Raw genomic sequence first — 6,388 nt, 5'->3', positions numbered from 1 at the left:
AATATTAAAAGCAAAAAATTGACATTTAATTTACTATGACCTGATAAAAACTGCGTAGTCCAGTGATCGGGGATAACCCAAAAAGATTTTAAGCGCTGACGGATTGAAGGAAAAAAAAGAAAGGTGACCCCCCTGAAGGGGGAGATTCCCATCGCGATTGCCGAACATCAAGAAGAGCATTTAAAGACTTTTTCAGTCCGATTGAGAAATTCCAAAAGGGACAAGCCCGCGTGTAACTTCTAGTAATAAATATTTAAAATCTAATCAATAAAACTCTGCATGTACTTTTCCAATGACGTGCCCAAAGCACCAACGGGTGCAGATAAGGGTTTGATGTTTTTTTTGACATTTATCTATACTTTTCAAAATAAACCAATCATTCAATGAAAACATTTTGTTTTGTCAAGTTTTTCTTTTCTTTTTTTGCAACCTGCGTTAGCTTAAACCAATATTTGGCCCATGTAGCCTTTGAATTTGACACGCTTGATCCTAGAATCTAGATGTATGTAGGTTATGATACACATTTCTATGTTAATGTGATGCTTTATATCATAAAAAGCAGCATCCTTGGTTGAACAATGGTTAAACCTTAAGATGTCAGAGCACTCGCCCCTTACCTAATAGCCCATTACTTTAAAGACTTGGGTTTGGAGGAGGAGATTTAGCAATAAGAGACGTTCCGGTGTAAATAGATGTGAAAACATAATTTGAACAATGGACAATATAAAAAAATATATTGTAGTCTTACTTATAAATAACCATGAAATACTGAAAATATTTTAATCTGGCAATACTAAAACAAATCACAGTGAACTCGCTTTTCGTCAACTTATGCGTGTCACTCTGTACCATGTTATTTAAAATAATTTATTTTAAAAGATTCCACAAAAATGAAGGTGAAGGAATCGATAATTTATAAAAATATTTAAGGATAAATTAGGGGCAAGTTGTAGCAAAAAAACTTAAGTTCTTCTTCTTCACAAAAAATTAAATAATCGTTGTGTTGACAAAATCAAAACGAATTTTGTATAATTATTTTTTCATGCAGCCTATTTCACCAATTTTGACAAAAACGCAACATTTAAATGCGTTGGCAAAATCTACCAACTGAGTTTTAAATGCGACCTCTGATTGGTCAAGAAACCCGCATATTTGGCTTTACTACGAATTGCAACTTCGAGGCTACAATTTGTATGCGCGCTCTCGCGGAGGATTTTGTATAACAGCGCTGGTCCATACCACGAAGTCGCCCCTGAGAAGCGCCCACTAACGTCACTTATCAAAAACATCGGTTTTGTTGCAGTATCTAGACTAGACCATAAATTTCCTTACTATCACGCGGTCTCTTTTTGGTTGAGACGCGTTACCAGATTGACCAATCAGAGGGCACATTTAAAACTCCTTTGGTGGATTTCGCTGCCTGTAGCAGCTGCTTTTAGAGTTACAAAACACACTCTAGAGGTTTTCTACTACTTTTAAGAAAACAAAGAATAATAATTGTTTTACTGTATGCAAATTACAATAAACGTACGAGTCGGAGTGGGTTTTGCAACTCGCTGAATATTTATTTTGATATTTCAACACAACGGAATAATGGTGTCGTCTGAATTTATGATTTTTTTCAAATATTAATAAATTATGCTTTTTTATTTAGTTCGTCCAGAGTAGGTTTGTAACTTTATGACTAATTACTTAGAAACATAAAATTCGTCTGAATATACTTGTAATATAGAAATATTAGTTAATAAAAACAGTACATACAATGTACAATAACTTATTTTGCACAACCAATGCGTCTAGTCTTTTTAAAGGAATGTATTGTTTAAAAAAAAACTTAACTGGTTTTTTAAGAAGAAGCATTTTCTTTTCTAATAGATTTGGTTTAAGCCTATTAGAATAGGTTGGAAATAACAAGCATTTGCTAACCTAACCTACAAAGGAAAATTAGTATATTCGTGGAATGAGGCAGAGTGATGGTCGTTTTTTTTCGACCGCTCATCCCTTTTTCATTTTTTAGTGTGTTTATGTCGTAAATATCATTCAATTCAATTCTGAAGGTAGCGATTGCTGAAACAAGTATTTAAACCTACTTTTCTAGCTTTTTATAACTCCACATTTCATATGTTTTGCATATCTCCACTTTTCATATGTTTTGCATTGTTCCACTTTCCATATGTATTGCATAGTTTGACTTTCCATATGTTTTGCATAGCTCCACTTTCTATATGTTATGCATAGCTCCACTTCTCATATATTTTGGATAGCCCCACTTTTCATATGTTTTGCATAGCTCCACTTTTCATATGTTTTGCATAGCTCCACTTTTCATATGTTTTGCATAGCTCCACTTTCCATATGTTATGCATAGCTCCACTTTTCATATGTTTTGCATAGCTCTACTCTTCATATGTTTTGCATAGCTCCACTCTTCATATGTTTTGCATAGCCCCACTTTCCATATGTTATGCATAGCTCCACTTTTTCATAGCTCCACTTTTCATATGTTTTGCATAGCTGCACTTTTCGTATTTTACTTACATAGCTCCACTTTTCATACGTTTCAGCCCCGGACCTAAGGTGCGCTAGTGCCTTTTCATTTATTGAAAAGGGACGGGAACATATAAGTTTGTAAATTGAAACGAGTATATTCTCCCCTCCCTTCTAAGTGTTTGATTCATTGTGCAAACTGAACCCATGGTAGATCCGGCTCTGATATATTTTGCATAGCTCCACTTTCAATATAATTTACATAGCTTCACTTTTCATATGTTTTGCTTAGCTTGACCATTAATGTCACACATCGTCTTTCTATGACTCAATTTTAATCAAAATCATCCCTATCCGCACCATCATAGGGCACTGCTTCGTAAAAAAAATGCAGCACATCTCAATCATCTGTCAGGTAAGGTGATCAGTATTACGTTTCTGGTGCCAGTCCAGAAACAGTGAAAAATATTGTCGACCCTAAGTCGTCGAGCATGGTAGGACAACGCGCCAACCACTATGATACGAAGCCGACTAATTCCCGCTTGATTTATTTTTTCAGGTTTTAATATGAGAGTAGCCATCATCAGCATCACCGGTGGGGCTACAGCCCGTTGTGGGCCCCGACGTCCTCCAGAATCTGTCTATGTTCCTCCCTGCACCCTGCGGTTCTTCTCCAATTCGTCAGGCCAATTGCTCTAATGTCGCTTTCCACATTATCCAGCCATCGTAATTTTGGTCTGCCTCTGCTTTGTCTGCCTTTCGGAGTGGTAAAAATAACCCTTTTTGGGGTACGATTATCATTCATTTTGTGCACATGGCCCAACCATTGTAATCTTCTTATTTTTATAGTGTGCAATTTTGGGTTCGCCATACAGTGCCTCTAATTCATCATAATCTAAACATCTTCCTAAATGTTTTTCTTTTAAATACTAATACCAAGTTTTCATCTGTTTTGGTCATAACCCAGCATTCGGCACCATATGCGATGACCGGTCTGGGGAGAGTTTTGTAAATAATGGTCTTAGTTTTCCTAGAGAGCAATTTGGATTCTAGATGTTTGAACAAGCCATAAAAACATGTTTGCTACCGATAGCCGTGCTCTAATCTCACAAGATTAACTATCGAGTGAAGAACACTCGACACAAGTGTATTTTTCATCTGCCTGTACTCAGACAAATCAATCATATACTTTTTTTAAACATAGGCCCTTTTCACACATGCCACGCCAATCCGCCCGGCACGGTAATTTTATCGGTTCACCCTACAAAAGCTGACACGTTGTGTATGCTTATTTGTATTTGTTTCAACTACTGCAACCGAACAACGGAACAGAATCCAATGAAATTTGGAAAATAAAATAAAATAAAAATGTCAAGTGTCCATCTGCCTCATTCTGCAAATACAAAAAAAACTCCCACCGTAGCAGCTTTAACATTCAAAAAAATAATCTATCATATTCAAAACATACATTTTTCTAATTATAATACAATATAACAAGCATTTTCTAACCTAACCTATCTTTAACTTCATTAAATAGTGTAATTATATGTTCAAAACATTATAAGAAGCATTTTTTTGCTAATCTAAGCTTAACTTTAAAAAAGCCTAATAAGTTTAAAACATTTGCCTAAACTGTACAAATATTTGCTAACATAACCTAACTTAGCTAAAGTTTTCTTATGCAATCTACAAGGGTCGATTGAGATGCCCAACCTCTGACTTATTTCGAAGTGGATGAGGAATTTGTATTTTATTTTTAAACCTTTTTCTAGCGATGCTTCGACATTTCAATAGCTTCCTGGTAGAACATTTGTCCGATCCCTGCCAACCACACATCTACACACCAGCACTCATGCTCCAGCATACAATGCGTTATTGTTAATGGCTGCTTTTTACGAAGCTAGGTTTGAATGAATGAACAGCTGCCATATTCATCTGATCTAGCCCTCAGTGACTAATCGGCTATCAGTGGCGAACGGTGACTTTTTTTATAGGTAAGCTAATTTTTTTCTTAATTTGTATGTGAATACATCATCATCTCTCCGTTTCTGCTGCTTACAACAGAAGACGGAATACCTACTTATTTTTAATTAAAATAATTATTACCAATAATCCACCAATTAAACTTAACACGTTCACAGCGTTCAATATATCGCGAACAATTACGTAAAAAACTGTGACGAGTACTTAATCACACTGACAGATTTTTTAGAGTGCAAAAAACAGCAATTGTAGACATGCTGTAGAATATTTGGTTGGAAAATAAAAAGCACCAATGTGACACAGTTGTCGTGACCGACGCGAGGCTGCAATTCTTGCATGGACACGGGAGTCGTGTCCGACGCACCGAACGCTTTAAACAATAATTAATAACTTCACGATATATGCAGATATACTATCCATTACTTTATTACAATACATATGCAAAGGATTTAAAAAATTAAACAATGACATTCATTGCATATATTCACAATAATATTGCAACAAAAATGTTAGCACTGCGCACCGCCACGTTACCGCCACCGTCTGCTCCGATTGCTTCTAAAAATGAATAGTGCTAAAAATTTACACATGGACCGAGCGGAGCGCCACTAACATTACATTAAGACGGGACGAAAGAACTGGTGTCAACTGTATACTATCAAAGGAAAATGATCCTTAGGAAATAATGCTCGAAATGCTTTTCTCCAAATAGAAAAGCTTCAAATAATAGCTGCAATCTGCGAGCTTACTTAAGGAGAAAAAACGGCAACTGGGTTTTGAGATGTTAAAATACAGTGTACGTTTTTTACGAAGAGATCAGCTCAAGTAATCCGGCCAGTTTCTTTCCCCCGCTGGGAACAGACTAGGCGCTGGGTGTGCTTATAAATGTTTACATTTATTTTTTTAAAAAAAACTGCAAATAATCGCTTATATGGACGATTCGCCTCTGCCGGCTATTCTCAAAACTCTAGGAACATTTGCGTGGAAATAAACTTTTGGACGATGAGGTCATGTGCTGTGCAAAGGACTAGTTGGCAGTGGTCGGACTAATGTTGTACCAGGAAACTAAAGAAATGTTGAAGCATCGCTGGAAGAAATGCACACAAGTCCAGGGGGTGCTTTTCTGAATCTTCTCGCGGGGGTAGAGAGTGGGTAATTTGTGGGTATTTATTTTTTGCATGCAGTACACTTTGCTTCATATATGGCCCCACTGATGATAAGATGTCAGATTACGTAAAATAAACAGTTTTATAATTGACGTTTTGTCGCCATAAAAACCTTAAAAATGGCAGATTTGAGTTAAACATGCCATTCGAAACATAAAATTATGTTCTTTAAGAGGCAAACGCCACTTAGTTAAGTTACGTAAATCAGAATGATTTATTTTTTACTACGTGACTTGATAATTTTATATATAAAAACACGTTGAAAAAAATATCCTTAATTAAAAAAATATATATTTTTAACCATAACATTTAAATAATTATTCCTCATATTTAATTCCTTTTACTAACTCTTTATAGCTTGCATTGTTCAGATTATAAACAAGCAAAAGACACTTAACCAAAAATTAAAAGATTGTCTGATTCTTTTGTTTGGTTTTGTATGGTAGTTTATTGTTTATTTGACGTTTAATCATCAGCGTGGCCATATACAAGCAAAGTTTAGTCGCATGCAAAAAATAAAAATCCCAAAATGTACTTCTTCTCAAAATTTTGAGAAGATTCAGAATACCACCCCAGGGGTGGTATTCTGAATCTTCTCTACCCCTAGAGAGTTAGAGACTAGTTAATTTGGGGATTTTTATTTTTTGCATGCACTTAAACATTGCTTCATTTATGGCCACACTGATGATTTTACGTCAAACAAATACGAACACGCGAAACTCAATAAGAACATTTTCATTTAGACCATTATA

At 35.5% G+C, this 6,388-nt stretch overlaps 1 long non-coding RNA gene across 1 annotated transcript; it reads right to left on the bottom strand.

The window, feature by feature from the left end:
- Window positions 1-407: 407 nt before the first annotated feature.
- LOC148272594 (uncharacterized) lies at window positions 408-2,716 on the bottom strand. The gene is made up of 2 exons (XR_015824811.1): window positions 2,323-2,716; window positions 408-2,221 (listed from the first exon to the last, which is right to left on the bottom strand). It is a non-coding gene; the product is annotated as an uncharacterized LOC148272594 (long non-coding RNA).
- Window positions 2,717-6,388: the final 3,672 nt, after the last annotated feature.

This window comes from Micrasema longulum, unplaced genomic scaffold, assembly GCF_059751315.1.
Source record: "Micrasema longulum isolate JH-2025_06_02 unplaced genomic scaffold, ASM5975131v1 h1tg002280l, whole genome shotgun sequence".
Taxonomy (NCBI): Eukaryota; Metazoa; Arthropoda; class Insecta; order Trichoptera; family Brachycentridae; genus Micrasema; species Micrasema longulum.
The sequence above is the reverse complement of the archived record's forward strand: the minus strand, read 5'-3'. Positions and strand labels throughout refer to the sequence as shown.